At 42.2% G+C, this 21804-nt stretch overlaps 1 long non-coding RNA gene and 20 other non-coding genes across 21 annotated transcripts in view; 1 reads left to right on the top strand and 20 right to left on the bottom strand.

Annotated features, from left to right (window-relative positions):
* The window catches only part of LOC149655007 (uncharacterized), a 573911-nt gene that overhangs the window by 183022 nt on the left and 369085 nt on the right, over nucleotides 1–21804 (top strand). The window lies entirely within an intron of this gene.
* On the bottom strand, nucleotides 9562–9633 carry TRNAP-CGG (transfer RNA proline (anticodon CGG)). The gene has a single exon. It is a non-coding gene; the product is annotated as a tRNA-Pro (tRNA).
* TRNAP-CGG (transfer RNA proline (anticodon CGG)) lies at nucleotides 10182–10253 on the bottom strand. The gene has a single exon. It is a non-coding gene; the product is annotated as a tRNA-Pro (tRNA).
* On the bottom strand, nucleotides 10823–10894 carry TRNAP-AGG (transfer RNA proline (anticodon AGG)). Its single transcript has one exon. It is a non-coding gene; the product is annotated as a tRNA-Pro (tRNA).
* Nucleotides 12105–12176, bottom strand: TRNAP-CGG (transfer RNA proline (anticodon CGG)). The gene has a single exon. It is a non-coding gene; the product is annotated as a tRNA-Pro (tRNA).
* Nucleotides 12908–12979, bottom strand: TRNAP-AGG (transfer RNA proline (anticodon AGG)). Its single transcript has one exon. It is a non-coding gene; the product is annotated as a tRNA-Pro (tRNA).
* TRNAP-UGG (transfer RNA proline (anticodon UGG)) lies at nucleotides 15152–15223 on the bottom strand. Its single transcript has one exon. It is a non-coding gene; the product is annotated as a tRNA-Pro (tRNA).
* On the bottom strand, nucleotides 15472–15543 carry TRNAP-AGG (transfer RNA proline (anticodon AGG)). The gene has a single exon. It is a non-coding gene; the product is annotated as a tRNA-Pro (tRNA).
* On the bottom strand, nucleotides 15720–15791 carry TRNAP-GGG (transfer RNA proline (anticodon GGG)). Its single transcript has one exon. It is a non-coding gene; the product is annotated as a tRNA-Pro (tRNA).
* Nucleotides 16040–16111, bottom strand: TRNAP-AGG (transfer RNA proline (anticodon AGG)). The gene has a single exon. It is a non-coding gene; the product is annotated as a tRNA-Pro (tRNA).
* On the bottom strand, nucleotides 16522–16593 carry TRNAP-AGG (transfer RNA proline (anticodon AGG)). The gene has a single exon. It is a non-coding gene; the product is annotated as a tRNA-Pro (tRNA).
* TRNAP-UGG (transfer RNA proline (anticodon UGG)) lies at nucleotides 16838–16909 on the bottom strand. The gene has a single exon. It is a non-coding gene; the product is annotated as a tRNA-Pro (tRNA).
* On the bottom strand, nucleotides 17158–17229 carry TRNAP-AGG (transfer RNA proline (anticodon AGG)). Its single transcript has one exon. It is a non-coding gene; the product is annotated as a tRNA-Pro (tRNA).
* TRNAP-UGG (transfer RNA proline (anticodon UGG)) lies at nucleotides 17887–17958 on the bottom strand. Its single transcript has one exon. It is a non-coding gene; the product is annotated as a tRNA-Pro (tRNA).
* TRNAT-UGU (transfer RNA threonine (anticodon UGU)) lies at nucleotides 18047–18118 on the bottom strand. The gene has a single exon. It is a non-coding gene; the product is annotated as a tRNA-Thr (tRNA).
* TRNAP-AGG (transfer RNA proline (anticodon AGG)) lies at nucleotides 18687–18758 on the bottom strand. The gene has a single exon. It is a non-coding gene; the product is annotated as a tRNA-Pro (tRNA).
* Nucleotides 18847–18918, bottom strand: TRNAP-UGG (transfer RNA proline (anticodon UGG)). The gene has a single exon. It is a non-coding gene; the product is annotated as a tRNA-Pro (tRNA).
* TRNAP-AGG (transfer RNA proline (anticodon AGG)) lies at nucleotides 19329–19400 on the bottom strand. The gene has a single exon. It is a non-coding gene; the product is annotated as a tRNA-Pro (tRNA).
* Nucleotides 20052–20123, bottom strand: TRNAP-GGG (transfer RNA proline (anticodon GGG)). The gene has a single exon. It is a non-coding gene; the product is annotated as a tRNA-Pro (tRNA).
* TRNAP-AGG (transfer RNA proline (anticodon AGG)) lies at nucleotides 20853–20924 on the bottom strand. The gene has a single exon. It is a non-coding gene; the product is annotated as a tRNA-Pro (tRNA).
* Nucleotides 21013–21084, bottom strand: TRNAP-UGG (transfer RNA proline (anticodon UGG)). The gene has a single exon. It is a non-coding gene; the product is annotated as a tRNA-Pro (tRNA).

Genomic DNA, 21804 nt, shown 5'->3' with positions numbered 1-21804 from the left:
TTTTATTATTTTTTTTTATATATTTATAATTAAAGAAATTTTTATTATTTTAAGTATTAAATGGGATAATTGGGGTCTGAATTATCATAATAAACGCTCTAAACTTGATACGTGTTACAATTCGCCGCCAGGGGGGCAACATAGCTAATCCCACCCATCCTCAGTGAACTTCATTAATACTTCGAAGAGATATGTCATGTGAGGTATCAAACGTGAGGTAACTTTGCAGAAATGACGCCACACTTGATTTATAACGACTCAACATCATATTTTATGACCATAATAGTGTACAGGGAATCTGAGAGTTACCAACCCCTCGCTTTTATTTCGTTTTTCAACTCGTTACCCTATAACAATAAAATTATACTTTTAAACCGGCAGGGGCGGTAAAACTCTAAAAACGAAAAATATTAGGGATAAAAAACAACCAGTTCAAGGTTCAAAGCTAACTGCCCTCTACTAGATTTTTATGATTTTGCGCCGAGCCTTAGAAATGACTAAAACTGAAATTTCGGTACGCAGTATTGTAAATGTGCTTTTATTATCGTTATTTCTTGGGAAGTCAGGCATTTGGATTCAATTCGTTAGTTAAAATGGTGGTTCTGAAGTTTTAAGATTAAGTAGTTTTATCAACAAGTAAAATATGGCAAGCACGTTAAAGATGGATAATACCTGCATATTCTGCAAATAAAGAACCAGGGAAAAGTTAGTTAAAGATCCCGAAGAGCAATCATTACGTAAGATCTCCGAGTTGATGACCGAGTATTCTGCTCTCAAAGATCATGAGTCCGAGATATTCGTAACGTTCATGAAAGGTGACGTGTCGGTAGAAAATCTTAGAAAAAGTAAATGAACCTGGCATTTATCTTGCTATAAAGGGTTTACGCTGAAATCTCGTCTAACCCGCGTTCAAAAAAACTATGGAAAGTTAGCACATGAAAACAGCTCACTGGAAAATAAATTCGAAACTCTTAGTGAAACAGCGAGTGGTTCAAGTTTTACTCGAAGCAAGAGTTCAAAGCATGTAAAATCTAATTGTTTCTTCTGTGACGGAGCTGAAACCAAAAAATACCCCTTGAATATGATATCGTATGACCAAAGTGGCGAGTTTTTGAAAGAAGCCGTAGACTTGAGTGGTAATGATACGTGGCGCGTTCGCCTAAGCGAATGTATTAAAGATACTGACGCCCATGCTATTGACATTATGTATCATCTTAATTGTTGGACAAAAAGTGTGAAGAACGTACTTCGTCGAAAACGGGAAGAGGAAAAGCCCACCAGAAGTGATAAACCAGCCGTTGTGGCTTCTGAAAGAGAGTTTTTGTATCTAGTCGAAGACTGTCTCAAAGGGGAAAGCATAGCTACGGTTGCTGATCTACATAACACTTATCTAAATATTTGCAACTCAAACGGTCTCGATCCGAATAAAGATAAGTTGATGTCACGAAGAGAAGTGAAAGAATTTTTAAGGGATAGAGTTGTGGGAGTAGAGTTTGCGCAACCGAAACAAAAGCGATCGTCTGAAAGGGTATCTCTGAAAAGCACGAAAGATTCAGCCTTGCAAATGATGGAAGATGAAAACATCGAAGACAAATTTAGAGCCCTTTTCAAGGCCGGAAACGTGATAAGAAAGCTAATTACGTCACCGATTTTAAAGGGTCTCTTAAAGTAGATAACACAGTATTACCGCAAGAACTAGTATTGTTTTTCAAGTTGTGCATGGTAGGAAAGGCCACGCTTTCGTCTAACACTAGGCGTTGCAGCGAGATTGATCAGAGAGCTATTAGACTAGCCCAATCTCTCATGTTCGAGACTTTAACTCTACGGCAAGCTTCTGACCTCGATTCAAAAAAAAATAAGAAGAACGAAAGAAATGCCCTTGCAAATGGGAGTGTCTTTAACAATCCACAAAGAGACCCGCAGTGCCAAGTTGGTTAACTTTCTAAGTGAGGTGGGAATGAGCGTCAGCTATTCTAGGCTGCAAGACGTACAAACTCTCATAGCCAAAAATGTTCTGACAAAAATGAACGAACATGGCGGTGTTTACATCCCACCTGATTTCGTAAAAGGAAGAAGCATAACGTTTGCTTTTGACAACTTGGATTTCCAGGAAGACACTCCAGATGGTCAGCGCACCATGCATGGAACTGTAATGGTGCTCTATCAGAATATAGAGGATAACGACGTTGAAGAACAATTTTCATTTACGAAGGAGGCTAAAAATTCTCAGATACCAAGTTCTATTTATGAGATTCTCCCTTACGCAATGTCAAAATCAGTTAGACCAAAAAATTCCATTTTTCCTGGGTATATCCGTGAATGCGATGTTTCAACCGAAATTAATTTAGCTTTCTACAATGATATACCATGGATGATGACCCGACTTGGAAATTTTAGAGAGACTAATATTGATGAAGAATTGGCAAAGGGTGGTTTGACGTGGTCAGCGCACAACTCCTTCATTTGCAATACTAAAGAAAGAACTCGTATTGCAGTTCTACCAATAATTGGTTCTTCTCCACTGAACGACCAGTACAGGTTACGGTTAAGGATGTTTTTGAGAAAATTAACCGAATCATATCACCATGTCCCGGGTCAAAAACAATCGTTACCATGGATTTAGGACTCTACCGCCCTATCAAGCAACTTGAAATGGCGCTATCGGAGAAGAACTGGGTTTTACTACCAGGAGCATTACACATAGAAATGAATGAACTGCGAGCAATTGGCAAATTTGCTGAACTTACAGGTATTCCAGAGATGTGGGTGGAAGCTGGTTTTTACTGCTCTCAAACGGTTAGTCGTATTTTGGAAGGCAAGCCTCTCCGAAGATCTGTAGAAGCGCATTTGACCACGGTTCAAGCATTATTTTCTTTATTTTGCGAACGTTTTTTTTTGAAAAATACCCAGAAGAAAAAGCAGAACTTCATAACCTTGAGACAGGACTTTTTAACGCGTTGGTCCGAAGAGACGCGCAAGAAATTTCTACCTTGAACAGTAAATTCACTTCCCGATTAGACATTTTTGGATTATCGGAGAGAATGGAACGTTTTTCCTCGGAACTAGCCGCGAAAAGCCCCACATTCTCGATGATTAAACAATATATAAATATGGGTTTAGCCTCCTTGCAAATGTGCCTCCCAAATACCGCGTATGCGTTGCACGGAAATGTGTTTATGTGGAGCGGATGATGTAAATTGTGAAAATGCATTTGTCGAAAATGAGAATGTTAGTGTTTCAAGTGGCACTGAAGACAGTGATTCGGATATACAGGGTGTTTCTGATAAGTCTGCCATAAATCAAGGGGCGTGTTCTTTGGGTCAAACTGAGTGGAAAGTGTCAAAGAACATGGGGTGTACAAGAATTTGCAACGAAGATATGGCCCCCCAAACATTGGCCCCTAAAACAAGAAAATATTCGAAAATGTAGACTAAAACAAATTCAGCCTTATCAACTTGTTTAGAAATATGAGACAATTTCAATAGTTTCCCTCTAACATCGTTATTGAACTTTCACCTGGCAGAAGTGTATTAAATGAGTAGAAGTATGCCTACTCTAGTAAAGTAAATTCAAAGTATCATGGTACCTTTCGGTTGGTATTACTTTTATTCTTAACAAGTTAACATGGACGTTACAGGTATTGTTCAAAATGTCCACCAACGGCGTTAAGACAAACATGAACCCGTCTTTCGAAAGATTCTTGGACATGTTGGAAGATTCCTGGCATGTTCCTGATTGTTTGACAACCTTCAATAATTCGTCTTCGCAAGTCTTCCTCATCACGGACTTCATTCTTGTACACGATGTCTTTGAGATGACCCCAAAGATAGAAATCGCACGGATTTAAATCCGGAGATCTGGTTGGCCACGCAACTGGTCCTCCACGCCCAATCCACCTCAAATTAAACGTAGCATTAAGATGTTCTCTAACTGCACGGCTGAAATGTGGGGGTGCCCCGTCGTGCATAAACCACATGTCACGAAGTAATGCTAACGGTATGTCCTCGAGTAGTTCAGGTAAAGTGTCTCTTAAGAACGTGAGATATGCTTCACCATTTAGTCTGGGTGGAAGAAAATGCGGACCTAGTAAATGATTACCGACAATGCCGCACCATACGTTTAAAGAAAATTGCTGTTGGTGACTTCTAACACTAGTTGCGTGTGGGTTTAATTGGCGCCATTCGTGGTGGTTGTGATAGTTCAGAATTCCATCCCGGGAAAAATGTGCCTCGTCGGTTACTAAAAGGACCCGTGGAAATTGATTGTCCTCTACTCTGGCCAAAAACCACTCGCAAAAGTCGATGCGTCTTGGATAATCTGCCGGGTTAAGAGCTTGCACCTTTTGAATATGATACGGGTGAAACTGATGTCCGCGGAGAATTCGCCAGACCAAAACGTGATTAACATGTAATTGTCGTCCAACTTGTCTGGTACTTGTCGAGGGGTCCTCATCGAACATGGCAAGGACGTCTTCCTCGATTTCCTCCATGTCTTCTGGAATGTCTCGCTCTCGAACGTTGTTGGGTTGTACTTGTCCGATGTCCCTCAACGCCTGTCAACAGCCTCGAACGTACGACGATTTGGTATGCGTCGTTGCGGAAATTGTTCCTGGTATCGCCGCTGTGCTTCCACTGAATTGCCCTGCGCCAGTCCATACATGAGATGCATGTCTGCATATTCTGCATTGGTATACGCCATACTGTACTACCACACGTTCGTTCGAAGTGATACTGTGACGTTATCAACAACATCGCGTTACTTTATAGCAAACCACCGTTTAGTTTTTACGTTTGCGTCATGACTGTCAGCATTGATTTTTATTCACGGACTTCATTCTTGTACACGATGTCAAAAAAAATCTTTGAGATGACCCCAAAGACTTTTTAGCAAACCACCGTTTATTGTTTACGTTTGTGAATAAAAAACAATGCTGACAGTCATGACGCAAACGTAAAAACTAAACGGTGGTTTGCTATAAAGTAACGCGATGTTGTTGATAACGTCACAGTATCACTTCGAACGAACGTGTGGTAGTACAGTATGGCGTATACCAATGCAGAATATGCAGACATGCATCTCATGTATGGACTGGCGCAGGGCAATTCAGTGGAAGCACAGCGGCGATACCAGGAACAATTTCCGCAACGACGCATACCAAATCGTCGTACGTTCGAGGCTGTTGACAGGCGCTTGAGGGACATCGGACAAGTACAACCCAACAACGTTCGAGAGCGAGACATTCCAGAAGACATGGAGGAAATCGAGGAAGACGTCCTTGCCATGTTCGATGAGGACCCCTCGACAAGTACCAGACAAGTTGGACGACAATTACATGTTAATCACGTTTTGGTCTGGCGAATTCTCCGCGGACATCAGTTTCACCCGTATCATATTCAAAAGGTGCAAGCTCTTAACCCGGCAGATTATCCAAGACGCATCGACTTTTGCGAGTGGTTTTTGGCCAGAGTAGAGGACAATCAATTTCCACGGGTCCTTTTAGTAACCGACGAGGCACATTTTTCCCGGGATGGAATTCTGAACTATCACAACCACCACGAATGGCGCCAATTAAACCCACACGCAACTAGTGTTAGAAGTCACCAACAGCAATTTTCTTTAAACGTATGGTGCGGCATTGTCGGTAATCATTTACTAGGTCCGCATTTTCTTCCACCCAGACTAAATGGTGAAGCATATCTCACGTTCTTAAGAGACACTTTACCTGAACTACTCGAGGACATACCGTTAGCATTACTTCGTGACATGTGGTTTATGCACGACGGGGCACCCCCACATTTCAGCCGTGCAGTTAGAGAACATCTTAATGCTACGTTTAATTTGAGGTGGATTGGGCGTGGAGGACCAGTTGCGTGGCCAGCCAGATCTCCGGATTTAAATCCGTGCGATTTCTATCTTTGGGGTCATCTCAAAGACATCGTGTACAAGAATGAAGTCCGTGATGAGGAAGACTTGCGAAGACGAATTATTGAAGGTTGTCAAACAATCAGGAACATGCCAGGAATCTTCCAACATGTCCAAGAATCTTTCGAAAGACGGGTTCATGTTTGTCTTAACGCCGTTGGTGGACATTTTGAACAATACCTGTAACGTCCATGTTAACTTGTTAAGAATAAAAGTAATACCAACCGAAAGGTACCATGATACTTTGAATTTACTTTACTAGAGTAGGCATACTTCTACTCATTTAATACACTTCTGCCAGGTGAAAGTTCAATAACGATGTTAGAGGGAAACTATTGAAATTGTCTCATTATTTCTAAACAAGTTGATAAGGCTGAATTTGTTTTAGTCTACATTTTCGAATATTTTCTTGTTTTAGGGGCCAATGTTTGGGGGGCCATATCTTCGTTGCAAATTCTTGTACACCCCATGTTCTTTGACACTTTCCACTCAGTTTGACCCAAAGAACACGCCCCTTGATTTATGGCAGACTTATCAGAAACACCCTGTATAAAAATAATATTTCATATCATTGCATATATATCAAGTCTTATAAAAAATTGAACCATTAAAATATATATTCTCAAATTAAAATTTTTTTCTTATTCTCTCCCAAACGTTATAATTTTATTTAAACCTTTTGTATTCTGATGTGTAAATGTCATTCTAAAAACGGTGAGTTTTCGTTTGATACCTCACACGACTGGTTTTTTCAAAATATTAACAAAGTTCAATGAGGGTGGGCAGGGTTTGCTTTGCTGTCCCCCTGGCGGCAAAGTATGATGCATATCAACTGCAAACTTTATCTTAACCTACTTCAAACTCCCTTTAGCCTATTTAATACTTAAAATAATAAAAAATTCTTATTTTTATACTTAAAAAATAAATAAATATAACAAACCCACGCCAACTGAAACGCTGCTTAGCAAATTCCTCAACTGAAAAAAGAAAAACTTGAACTCTTGAAAATGTATTTAGGCTTACCTATAACCTTTCACGAGTAAAGTGAATGTCTTTGTCTGAAGAAGCAGATTAGCAGAACGTGATCGGACGAACTTCATATCCAGTTCATTTTAATTCACATGTAGATCAAAAATTAATATTTTGAGGTCGCAAGGCCTATTTAGCCATAGCCAACTGTATCACGCGCTCAACGACGCAACCTGCTCCTCTTGCAACCCTATACTCTCTTTGTTCGCTATTCATCATTCGAAACCTACGTCATAAATGACGTAGCCACAAGTATAGACGAAACAGCATGAATATATATTAAGCATGAGCGACAGTGGGTCTGTGCTGTGCATCGCCATGTTTGTGCCGTAAGTGTTGTGATTGTTGACGTAAAATGTCTACGGCCAAATAGCCTGGGTACTGTTTAGCTCGTGTTCGTGCGGGTATTTAGTTTAATTTAATGAAGTTCTAGTGTTAATTACAATCAAAAATAGTTTACTGCATTGATGAAAAGTGTTCAAACCATTGCGGTCGTAAGTCGCAAAAGAAACTTTCGTTTTATTCAGTTCCAATTGCAAAGGTAATCGAAAAGCTAATGTTTAAGAACGAAGGCCCTTTCTTCAAAGAGAAGATCAGCCTGGGCAAGAATTATTTCAATTGTCTATTTTTTATTTAAAATAAATAAATAATCCTTGGCCTGGGTAAATGTTATTAAAAGGCTTGATCTTATACACAGTGGAAGATATATGAGTAGAGTATGTTCGGAACATTTTATAAAAGGTAATATTAGGGTTTCGATCGTTTGACTTTATTGGTAGAATTTCATACAGCCAAACTTAATGTCCAGTAGATGCAAATTAAGGAAGTGAACATTACATCAAATATATTATGTGAAACACCCAATAAGGCGCTCTGTCATAGTACCTTCCTGGCTTATCATCCTGCGATAGAAAACACCTTAAATAGAATTCATTCCGCATTTTCGAAATTTATATACAGGAAATAATTGCATACAAATATATATTATCACGTAAATAAAACTATGATGTAATAAGATATTGAATAATGGCATAAATAAAAAGGAAAGTATGGCATACGGTTTAACCAAACTCAGTTCCAGCTAATTATTGTATGAACACATTTATTTATTATAGGTACATAATAATGTATTATTTATTTATTTTTGTCCTCTATATGTTGCACTTCTTTCCCATATGCCTCAAAGATGCATCTTGGAGCGGAATTTTGTAAATGGCCCCTGTGGCTTGAGAACCATACTCCTCGTGACTTAAATAAATAATTCCATTATTTCCAATAGTTCTTTTATTGAAAAAAAAAATATATAAATAATAAATAATTATAAATAAATATATAAAACATTGAAAAAAAAAAAGAAAAATTGTTACAAAAAATTATAATTTGTTTTAGAAAATAATAACAAAAAAATTTATAATAATTTTAAGGAACTATTCTTTGTTGATTCCCACCCTGCAGTAAAATTGTTATATATAATTAAAAATTGGCACAGTCTAAAGCAAAATTATCAAACAATTATTCACACGTTTTAAAACTAAGAAAACTATCTGTTAAAAGGCTGAAAAAGGGGAGTGGGAACTAATGGTCTATTGGTCATCTATCTCTATCCTTAATTTTTTGTGCCCAACACTTAATTTTAAGGATTTTTTTTAGGTTAATTTACAGATTGGCACAGTCTAAAGCAAAATTATCAAACAATTATTCACACGTTTTAAAATTAAGAAAACTATCTGTTAAAAGGCTGATAAAGGGAGTGGGAACTCATTCTCAACTCATAGGCCTACCCTGTAGTTAGTTGCTTTTAAATAGTCACTAAATTACTTCGGCAAAAACTCGGGTCCGTCGGGATTTTATCTCGGGACCACTCACACCCTAAGCGAGTATCATACCCCTAGACCAACGGACCATGTGTGTAACTAAACATGCTCAACTCATAGGCCTACCTTGTTGTTAGTTGTATTTAAATAGCCACTAAATTACTTCTGCAAAAACTCGGGTTCATCCGGGATTTGAACCTGGGACCACTCGCAACCTGAGCGAGTATCATACCCCTAGACCAACGGACCATGTGTGTAACTAAAACATGCTCAACTCGAAGGCCTACAATTTAACTAGTTGTATTTAAATAGTCACAAAATTACTTCTGCAAAAACTCGGGTCCGTCCGGTATTTGAACCCGGGGCCACTCACACCCGAAGCGTGTATCATACCCCTAGACCAACGGACCATGAATGATACTGAAACATGCTCAACTCATAGGCCTACCTTGTAGTTAGTTGCATTTAAATAGTCACTTAATTACTTCTGCAAAAACTCGGGTCCGTCCGGGATTTGAACTCGGGACCATACCCGTAGACTAACGGACCATGTGTGTAACTAAACATGCTCAACTCATAGGCCTACCTTGTTGTTAGTTGCATTTAAATAGTCACTAAATTACTTCTGCATATACTCAGGTCCGTCGGGATTTTATCTCGGGACCACTCACACCCTAAGCGAGTATCATACCCCTAGACCAACGGACCATATCTGTAACTAAATATGCTCAACTCACTGGCCTACCTTGTAGTTAGTTGCATTTAAATAGTCACTAAATTGCTTCTCCATAAACTCGGGTCCGTCCGGGATTTGAAACCGGGACCACTCACACCCGAAGCGAGTATCATACCCCTAGACCAACGGACCATGAATGATACTGAAACATGCTCAACTCATAGGCCTACCCTGTAGTTAGTTGCATTTAAATAGCCACTAAATTACTTCTGCAAAAACTCGGATCCGTCCGGGATTTGAACCCGGTACCACTCGCACCCTAAGCGAGTATCATAGCCCTAGACCAACGAACCATGTGTGTAACTAAACATGCTCAACTCATAGACCTACCCTGTAGTTAGTTGCATTTAAATAGTCACTTAGTTACTTCTGCATATACTCGGGTCCGTCCGGGATTTGAACTCGGGACCATACCCCTAGACTAACGGACCATGTGTGTAACTAAACATGCTCAACTCATAGGCCTACCTTGTTGTTAGTTGTATTTAAATAGTCACTAAATTACTTCTGCAAAAACTCGGGTTCATCCGGGATTTGAACCCGGGACCACTCGCAACCTGAGCGAGTATCATACCCCTAGACCAACGGACCATGTGTGTAACTAAAACATGCTCAACTCGAAGGCCTACAATTTAACTAGTTGTATTTAAATAGTCACAAAATTACTTCTGCAAAAACTCGGGTCCGTCCGGGATTTGAACCCGGGGCCACTCACACCCGAAGCGTGTATCATACCCCTAGACCAACGGACCATGAATGGTACTGAAACATGCTCAACTCATAGGCCTACCTTGTAGTTAGTTGCATTTAAATAGTCACTTAATTACTTCTGCATATACTCGGGTCCGTCCGGGATTTGAACCCGGGACCACTCGCACCCAAAGCGAGTATCATACCCCTAGACCAACTGACCATGTGTGTAACTAAACATGCTCAACTCATAGGCCTACCCTGTAGTTAGTATCTTTTAAATAGTCACTAAATTACTTCGGCAAAAACTCGGGTCCGTCGGGATTTTATCTCGGGACCACTCACACGCAAAGCGAGTATCATACCCCTAGACCAACGGACCATGTGTGTAACTAAACATGCTCAACTCATAGGCCTACCTTGTTGTTAGTTGCATTTAAATATTCTCTTAATTACTTCTGCAAAAACTCGGGTTCATCCGGGATTTGAACCCGGGACCACTCGCAACCTGAGCGAGTATCATACCCCTAGACCAACGGACCATGTGTGTAGCTAAAACATGCTCAACTGGAAGGCCTACAATTTAACTAGTTGTATTTAAATAGTCACAAAATTACTTCTGCAAAAACTCGGGTCCGTCCGGGATTTGAACCCGGGACTACTCGCAACCTAAGCGAGTATCATACCCCTAGACCAACGGACCATGAATGATACTGAAACATGCTCAACTCATAGGCCTACCTTGTTGTTAGTTGCATTTAAATGGCCACTAAATTACTTCTGCAAAAACTCGGGTGCGTCCGGGATTAGAACCCGGTACCACTCGCACGCTAAGTGAGTATCATAGCCCTAGACCAACGAACCATGTGTGTAACTAAAAATGCTCAACTCATAGACCTACCCTGTAGTTAGTTGCATTTAAATAGTCACTAAATTACTTCTGCATATACTCGGGTCCGTCGGGATTTTATCTCGGGACCACTCACACCCTAAGCGAGTATCACACCCCTAGACCAACGGACCATGTCTGTATCTAAATATGCTCAACTCATTGGCCTACCTTGTATTTAGTTGCATTTAAATAGTCACTAAATTGTTTCTGCATAAACTCGTGTCCGTCCGGGATTTGAACCCGTGACCACTCACACCCGAAGCGAGTATCATACCCCTAGACCAACGGACCATGAATTATACTGAAACATGCTCAACTCATAGGCCTACCTTGTTGTTAGTTGTATTTAAATAGCCACTAAATTACTTCTGCAAAAACTCGGGTCCGTCCGGGATTTGAACCCGGTACCACTCGCACCCTAAGCGAGTATCATAGCCCTAGACCAACGAACCATGTGTGTAACTAAATATGCTCAACTCATAGGCCTACCCTGTAGTTAGTTGCATTTAAATCGTCATTTAATTGCTTCTGCATAAACTCGCTCCGTCCGGGATTTAAACCCGGGGCCACTCACACCCGAAGCGTGTATCATACCCCTAAACCAACGGACCATGAATGATACTGAAACATGCTCAACTCATAGGCCTACCTTGTTGTTAGTTGCATTTAAATAGTCACTAAATAACTTCTGCAAAAAAATTGGGTTCGTCCGGGATTTGAACCCGTGACCACTCGTACCAAAACCGAGTATCATACCCCTTGACCAACGGACCATGTGTGTAACAATCATGCTCAAATCATATGTCTACCTTGTTGTTAGTTGCATTTAAATAGTCTCTTAATTACTTCTGGAAAAACTCGGGTTCATCCGGGATTTGAACCCGGGACCACTCGCAACCTGATCGAGTATCATACCCCTAGACCAACGGACCATGTGTGTAACTAAAACATGCTCAACTCGAAGGCCTACAATTTAACTAGTTTCATTTAAATAGTCACAAAATTACTTCTGAACAACCTCGGGTCCGTCCGGGATTTGAACCCGGGACCACTCACACCCGAAGCGAGTGTCATACCCCTAGACCAAAGGACCATGAATGATACAGAAACATACTCAACTCATAGGCCTACCTTGTTGTTAGTTGCATTTAAATAGCCACAAAATTACTTCTTCAAAAACTCGGGTCCGTCCGGGATTTGAACCCGGTACCACTCGCACCCTAAGCGAGTATCATAACCCTAGACCAACGAACCATGTGTGTAACTAAACATGCTCAACTCATAGACCTACCCTGTAGTTAGTTGCGTTTAAATAGTCACTAAATTACTTCTGCAAAAACTCGGGTTCGTCCGGGATTTGAAACCGGGACCATTCGCACCCTAAGCGAGTATCATACCCCTAGACCAACGGACCATGAATAATACTAAAACATGCTCAACTCATAGGCCTACCTTGTTGTTAGTTGCATTTAAATAGTCACTAAATTACTTCTGCAATAACTCGGGTTCGTCCGGGATTTGAACCCGTGACCACTCGTACCAAAACCGAGTATCATACCCCTAGACCAACGGACCATGTGTGTAACTAAAACATGCTCAACTCGAAGGCCTACAATTTAACTAGTTGCATTTAAATAGTCACAAAATTACTTCTGCAAAAACTCAAGTTCGTCCGGAATTTCAACCCGGGACCACTCGCACCCTAAGCAAGTATCATACCCCTAAACTACCGGACAATGGTTGTAACTAAGAATGCTCAACTCATAGGCCTACCTTGTTGTTAGTTGCAATTAAATAGTCACTAAATTACTTCTGCAAAAACTCGGGTCCGTCCGGGATTTGAACCCGGGACCACTCGCACCCTAAGCGAGTATCATACCCCTAGACCAACGGACCATGAATGATACTAAAACATGCTCAACTCATAGGCCTACCTTGTTGTTAGTTGCATTTAAATAGTCACTAAATTACTTCTGCAAAAACTTGGGTTCGTCCGGGATTTGAACCCGTGACCACTCGTACCAAAACCGAGTATCATACCCCTAGACCAACGGACCATGTGTGTAACTAAAACATGCTCAACTCGAAGGCCTACAATTTAACTAGTTGCATTTAAATAGTCACAAAATTACTTCTGCAAAAACTCAAGTTCGTCCGGAATTTCAACCCGGGACCACTCGCACCCTAAGCAAGTATCATACCCCTAAACTACCGGACAATGGTTGTAACTAAACATGCTCAACTCATAGGCCTACCTTGTTGTTAGTTGCAATTAAATAGTCACTAAATAACTTCTGCAAAAACTCGGGTCCGTCCGGGATTTGAACCCGGGACCACTCGCACCCAAAGCGAGTATCATACCCCTAGACCAAAGGACCATGTGTGTAACTAAACATGCTCAACTCATAGGCCTACCTTGTTGTTAGTTGCATTTAAATAGTCACATAATTACTTCTGCATATACACGGGTCCGTCCGGGATTAGAACCCGGGACCACTCGCACCCAAAGCGAGTATCATACCCCTAGACCAGCGCACCATGTGTGTAACTAAACATGCTCAATTCATAGGCCAACAATGCAGTTAGTTGCATTAAAATAGTCACTTGATTACTTCTGCATATACTCGGGTTCGTCCGGGATTTGAACTCGGGACCACTCGCACCCAAAGCGAGTATCATACCCCTAGTCCAACGAACCATGTGTGTAACTAAATATGCTCAACTCATAGGCCCACCTTGTTGTTAGTTGCATTTAAATATTCACTTAATTACTTCTGCATGTACTCGGGTCCGTCCGGGATTAGAACCCGGGACCACTCGCACCCAAAGCGAGTATCATACCCCTAGACCAACGTACCATGTTTGTAACTAAACATGCTGAACCCATAGGCCAACCCTGCAGTTTGTTGGATTAAAATAGTCACTAATTTAATTTTGCAAAAACTCGCGTCCGTCCGGGATTTGAACCCCGGACCACTCGCACCCAAAGCGAGTATCATACCCCTAGACCAACGGTCCATGTGTGTAACTAAACATGCTCAACTCATAGGTCTACCCTGTAGTTAATTGCGTTGAAATAGTCACTAAATTACTTCTGCAAAAACACGGGTTCGTCCGGGATTTGAACCCGACACCACTCACACCCTAAGCGAGTATCATACCCCTAGACCAACGCACCATGTGTGTAACTAAACATGCTCAACCCATAGGCCAACCCTGCAGTTAGTTGCATTAAAATAGTCACTAATTTAATTTTGCAAAAACTCGAGTCCGTCCGGGATTTGAACCCGGGACCACTCGCACCCAAAGCGAGTATCATACCCCTAGACCAACGTACCATGTGTGTTACTAATCATGCTCAACCATAGGCCAACCCTGCAGTTAGTTGCATTAAAATACTCACTAATTTAATTTTGCAAAAACTCGGGTCCGTCCGGGATTTGAACCCGGGACCACTCGCTCCCAAAGCGAGTATCATACCCCTAGGACAAACGGACCATGTTTGTAACTAAATATGCTCAACTCATAGGCCTACCTTGTTGTTAGTTGCATTTAAATATTCTCTTAACTACTTCTGCAAAAAATCGGGTTCATCCGGGATTTCAACCCAGGACCACTCGCAACCTGAGCGAGTATCATGCCCCTAGACCAACGAACCATGTGTGTAACTAAACATGCTCAACTCATAGGTCTACCCTGTACTTAGTTGCGTTTAAATAGTCACTAAATTACTTCTGCAAAAAATCGGGTTCACCCGGGATTTGAACCCGGGACCACTCGCAACCTGAGCGAGTATCATGCCCCTAGACCAACGGACCATGCGTGTAACTAAAACATGCTCAACTCGAAGGCCTACAATTTAACTAGTTGCATTTAAATAGTCACAAAATTACTTCTGCAAAAACTCGGGTCCGTCAGGGATTTGAACCCGGGACTACTCGCACCCTAAGCGAGTATCATACCCCTAGACCAACGGACCATGATTAATACTGAAACATGCTCAACTCATAGGCCTAACTTGTTGTTAGTTGCATTTAAATAGTCACTTAATTACTTCTGCAATAACTCGGGTCCGTCCGGGATTTAAACCCGGGACCACTCGCACCCAAAGCGAGTATCATACCCCTAGACCAACGGACCATGTTTGTAATAAACAAGCTCAACTCATATGCCTACCCTGTAGTTAGTTGCATTAAAATAGTCACTAATTTACTTCTGCAAAAACTTGGGTCCGTCCGGGATTTGAACCCGGGACTACTCGCACCCTTAGCGAGGATCATACCCCTAGACCAACAGACCATGATTGATACCGAAACATGCTCAACTCATAGGCCTAACTTGTTGTTAGTTGCATTTAAATAGTCACTAAATTCCTTCTGCAAAAACTCGGGTTCGTCCGGGATTTGAACCCGGAACCACTCGCACCCTAAGCGAGCATCATACCCCTAGACCAACGGACCATGTGTGTAACTAAACATGCTAAATTTCTAGGCCTACCTTGTTGTTAGTTGCATTTAAATAGTCACTTAATTACTTCTGCAAAAACTCGGGTTCGTCCGGGATTTGAACCCGAGACCACTCGCACCCTAAGCGAGTATCATACCCCTAGACCAACAATTTAATTTTGCAAAAACTCGGGTCCGTTGGGGATTTGAACCCCGGACCACTCGCACCCCAAGCGAGTATCATACCCCTAGACCAACGGACCATGTGTGTAACTAAACATGCTCAACTCATAGGTCTACCCTGTAGTTAGTTGCGTTTAAATAGTCACTAAATTACTTCTGCAAAAACACGGGTTCGGCCGGGATTTGAACCCGAGACCACTCGCACCCTAAGCGAGTATCATACCCCTAGACCAACGGATCATGTGTGTAACTAAATATGCTCAACTCATAGGTCTACCCTGTACTTAGTTGCGTTTAAATAGTCACTAAATTACTTCTGCAAAAACTCGGGTTCGTCCGGGATTTGAACCCGAGACCACTCGCACCCTAAGCGAGTATCATACCCCTAGACCAACGGACCATGTCTGTAACTAAATATGCTCAACCCATAGGCCAACCCTGCAGTTAGTTGCATTAAAATAGTCACTAATTTAATTTTGCAAAAACTTGGGTCCGTCCGGGATTTGAACCCGAGACCACTCGCAACCTGAGCGAGTATCATGCCCCTAGACCAACGGACCATGCGTGTAACTAAAACATGCTCAACTCGAAGGCCTACAATTTAACTAGTTGCATTTAAATAGTCACAAAATTACTTCTGCAAAAACTCGGGTCCGTCAGGGATTTGAACCCGGGACTACTCGCACCCTAAGCGAGTATCATACCCCTAGACCAACGGACCATGATTAATACTGAAACATGCTCAACTCTTAGGCCTAACTTGTTGAAAGTTGCATTTAAATAGCCACTAAATTACTTCTGCAAAAACTCGGGTTCGTCCGGGATTTTAACCCGGGATCACTCGCGCCCTAAGCGAGCATCATACCCCTAGACCAACGGACCATGTGTGTAACTAAACATGCTCAACTCATAGGCCTACCTTGCTGTTAGTTGCATTTAAATAGTCTCTACTTCTGCAAAAACTCGGGTTCAATGGGGATTTGAACCCGGGACCACTCGAAACTTGAGCGAGTATCATGACCCTAGACCAACGGACCATGATTGATACTGAAACATGCTCAACTCATAGGCCTAACTTGTTGTTAGTTGCATTTAAATAGTCACTTAATTACTTCTGCAATAACTCGGGTCCGTCCGGGATTTAAACCCGGGACCACTCGCACCCAAAGCGAGTATCATACCCCTAGACCAACGGACCATGTTTGTAATAAACAAGCTCAACTCATATGCCTACCCTGTAGTTAGTTGCATTAAAATAGTCACTAATTTACTTCTGCAAAAACTTGGGTCCGTCCGGGATTTGAACCCGGGACTACTCGCACCCTAAGCGAGGATCATACCCCTAGACCAACAGACCATGATTGATACCGAAACATGCTCAACTCATAGGCCTAACTTGTTGTTAGTTGCATTTAAATAGTCACTAAATTCCTTCTGCAAAAACTCGGGTTCGTCCGGGATTTGAACCCGGAACCACTCGCACCCTAAGCGAGCATCATACCCCTAGACCAACGGACCATGTGTGTAACTAAACATGCTCAATTTCTAGGCCTACCTTGTTGTTAGTTGCATTTAAATAGTCACTTAATTACTTCTGCAAAAACTCGGGTTCGTCCGGGATTCGAACCCGAGACCACTCGCACCCTAAGCGAGTATCATACCCCTAGACCAACAATTTAATTTTGCAAAAACTCGGGTCCGTCCGGGATTTGAACCCCGGACCACTCGCACCCCAAGCGAGTATCATACCCTTAGACCAACGGATCATGTGTGTAACTAAATATGCTCAACTCATAGGCCTACCTTGTTGTTAGTTGCATTTAAACAGTCTCTTAACTACTTCTGCAAAAAAATCGGGTTCATCCGGGATTTGAACCCGGGACCACTCGCAACCTGAGCGAGTATCATGCCCCTAGACCAACGAACCATGTGTGTAACTAAACATGCTCAACTCATAGGTCTACCCTGTAGTTAGTTGCGTTTAAATAGTCACTAAATTACTTCTGCAAAAACTCGGGTTCGTCCGGGATTTGACCCCGAGACCACTCGCACCCTAAGCGAGTATCATACCCCTAGACCAACGGACCATGTCTGTAACTAAATATGCTCAACCCATAGGCCAACCCTGCACTTAGTTGCATTAAAATAGTCACTAATTTAATTTTGCAAAAACTCGGATCCGTCCGGGATTTGAACCCGGGACCACTCGCACCCAAAGCGAGTATCATACCCCTAGACCAACAGACCATGTGTGTAACTAAATATGCTCAACTCATAGGCCTACCTTGTTGTTAGTTGCATTTAAATAGTCTCTTAACTACTTCTGCAAAAAATCGGGTTCATCCGGGATTAGAACCCGGGACCACTCGCACACAAAGCGAGTATCATACCCCTAGACCAACGAACCATGTGTGTAACTAAACATGCTCAACTCATAGACCTACTCTGTAGTTAGTTGCATTTAAATAATCACTTAATTACTTCTGCATATACTCGGGTCCGTCCGGGATTTGAACCCCGGACCACTCGCACCCTAAGCGAGTATCATACCCCTAGACCAACGGATCATGTGTGTAACTAAATATGCTCAACTCATAGGCCTACCTTGTTGTTAGTTGCATTTAAACAGTCTCTTAACTACTTCAGCAAAAAATCGGGTTCATCCAGGATTAGAACCCGGGACCACTCGCACCCAAAGCGAGTATCATACCCCTAGACCAACGAACCATGTGTGTAACTAAATATGCTCAACTCATAGGCCTACCTTGTTGTTAGTTGCATTTAAACAGTCTCTTAACTACTTCTGCAAAAAATCGGGTTCATCCGGGATTTGAACCCGGGACCACTCGCAACCTGAGCGAGTATCATGCCCCTAGACCAACGAACCATGCGTGTAACTAAACATGCTCAACTCATAGGTCTACCCTGTAGTTAGTTGCGTTTAAATAGTCACTAAATTACTTCTGCAAAAACTCGGGTTCGTCCGGGATTTGAACCCGAGACCACTCGCACCCTAAGCGAGTATCATACCCCTAGACCAACGGACCATGTCTGTAACTAAATATGCTCAACCCATAGGCCAACCCTGCACTTAGTTGCATTAAAATAGTCACTAATTTAATTTTGCAAAAACTCGGATCCGTCCGGGATTTGAACCCGGGACCACTCGCACCCAAAGCGAGTATCATACCCCTAGACCAACAGACCATGTGTGTAACTAAATATGCTCAACTCATAGGCCTACCTTGTTGTTAGTTGCATTTAAATATTCTCTTAACTACTTCTGCAAAAAATCGGGTTCACCCGGGATTTGAACCCGGGACCACTCGCAACCTGAGCAAGTATCATGCTCCTAGACCAACGGACCATGCGTGTAACTAAAACATGCTCAACTCGAAGGCCTACAATTTAACTAGTTGAATTTAAATAGTCACAAAATTACTTCTGCAAAAACTCGGGTCCGTCAGGGATTTTAACCCGGGACTACTCGCACCCTAAGCGAGTATCATACCCCTAGACCAACGGACCATGATTAATACTGAAACATGCTCAACTCATAGGCCTAACTTGTTGTTAGTTGCATTTAAATAGCCACTAAATTACTTCTGCAAAAACTCGGGTTCGTCCGGGATTTTAACCCGGGATCACTCGCGCCCTAAGCGAGCATCATACCCCTAGACCAACGGACCATGTGTGTAACTAAACATGCTCAACTCATAGGCCTACCTTGTTGCATTTAAATAGTCTCTTAATTACTTCTGCAAAAACTCGGGTTCATCCGGGATTTGAACCCGGGACCACTCGAAACTTGAGCGAGTATCATGACCCTAGACCAACGGACCATGATTGATACTGAAACATGCTCAACTCATAGGCCTAACTTGTTGTTAGTTGCATTTAAATAGTCACTTAATTACTTCTGCAATAACTCGGGTCCGTCCGGGATTTAAACCCGGGACCACTCGAGCCCAAAGAGAGTATCATACCCCTAGACCAACAGACCATGATTGATACCGAAACATGCTCAACTCATAGGCCTAACTTGTTGTTAGTTGCATTTAAATAGTCACTAAATTCCTTCTGCAAAAACTCGGTTTCGTCCGCGATTTGAACCCGGAACCATTCGCACCCTAAGCGAGCATCATACCCCTAGACCAACGGACCATGTGTGTAACTAAACATGCTAAACTTCTAGGCCTACCTTGTTGTTAGTTGCATTTAAATAGTCACTTAATTACTTCTGCAAAAACTCGGGTTCGTCCGGGATTTGAACCCGAGACCACTCGCACCCTTAGCGAGTATCATACCCCTAGACCAACAATTTAATTTTGCAAAAACTCGGGTCCGTCCGGGATTTGAACCCCGGACCACTCGCACCCCAAGCGAGTATCATACCCCTAGACCAACGGACCATGTGTGTAACTAAACATGCTCAACTCATAGGTCTACCCTGTAGTTAGTTGCGTTTAAATAGTCACTAAATTACTTCTGCAAAAACACGGGTTCGGCCGGGATTTGAACCCGAGACCACTCGCACCCTAAGCGAGTATCATACCCCTAGACTAACGGATCATGTGTGTAACTAAATATGCTCAACTCATAGGCCTACCTTGTTGTTAGTTGCATTTAAACAGTCTCTTAACTACTTCTGCAAAAAATCGGGTTCATCCGGGATTAGAACCCGGGACCACTCGCACCCAAAGCGAGTATCATACCCCTAGACCAACGAACCATGTGTGTAACTAAACATGCTCAACTCATAGACCTACTCTGTAGTTAGTTGCATTTAAATAATCACTTAATTACTTCTGCATATACTCGGGTCCGTCCGGGATTTGAAACCCGGACCACTCGCACCCTAAGCGAGTATCATACCCCTAGACCAACGGATCATGTGTGTAACTAAATATGCTCAACTCATAGGCCTACCTTGTTGTTAGTTGCATTTAAACAGTCTCTTAACTACTTCTGCAAAAAAATCGGGTTCATCCGGGATTTGAACCCGGGACCACTCGCAACCTGAGCGAGTATCATGCCCCTAGACCAACGAACCATGTGTGTAACTAAACATGCTCAACTCATAGGTCTACCCTGTAGTTAGTTGCGTTTAAATAGTCACTAAATTACTTCTGCAAAAACTCGGGTTCGTCCGGGATTTGAACCCGAGACCACTCGCACCCTAAGCGAGTATCATACCCCTAGACCAACGGACCATGTCTGTAACTAAATATGCTCAACCCATAGGCCAACCCTGCACTTAGTTGCATTAAAATAGTCACTAATTTAATTTTGCAAAAACTCGGATCCGTCCGGGATTTGAACCCGGGACCACTCGCACCCAAAGCGAGTATCATACCCCTAGACCAACAGACCATGTGTGTAACTAAATATGCTCAACTCATAGGCCTACCTTGTTGTTAGTTGCATTTAAATAGTCTCTTAACTACTTCTGCAAAAAATCGGGTTCACCCGGAATTTGAACCCGGGACCACTCGCAACCTGAGCGAGTATCATGCTCCTAGACCAACGGACCATGCGTGTAACTAAAACATGCTCAACTCGAAGGCCTACAATTTAACTAGTTGCATTTAAATAGTCACAAAATTACTTCTGCAAAAACTCGGATCCGTCAGGGATTTGAACCCGGGACTACTCGCACCCTAAGCGAGTATCATACCCCTAGACCAACGGACCATGATTAATACTGAAACATGCTCAACTCATAGGCCTAACTTGTTGTTAGTTGCATTTAAATAGCCACTAAATTACTTCTGCAAAAACTCGGGTTCGTCCGGGATTTTAAACCGGGATCACTCGCGCCCTAAGCGAGCATCATACCCCTAGACCAATGGACCATGTGTGAAACTAAACATGCTCAACTCATAGGCCTACCTTGTTGTTAGTTGCATTTAAATAGTCTCTTAATTACTTCTGCAAAAACTCGGGTTCATCCGGGATTTGAACCCGGGACCACTCGAAACTTGAGCGAGTATCATGACCCTAGACCAACGGACCATGATTGATACTGAAACATGCTCAACTCATAGGCCTAACTTGTTGTTAGTTGCATTTAAATAGTCACTTAATTACTTC

Source organism: Phalangium opilio, unplaced genomic scaffold, assembly GCF_054372755.1.
Source record: "Phalangium opilio isolate 3A_F unplaced genomic scaffold, DU_Popi_V2 ptg000078l_1, whole genome shotgun sequence".
Classification (NCBI taxonomy): domain Eukaryota; kingdom Metazoa; phylum Arthropoda; class Arachnida; order Opiliones; family Phalangiidae; genus Phalangium; species Phalangium opilio.
The sequence above is the reverse complement of the archived record's forward strand: the minus strand, read 5'-3'. Positions and strand labels throughout refer to the sequence as shown.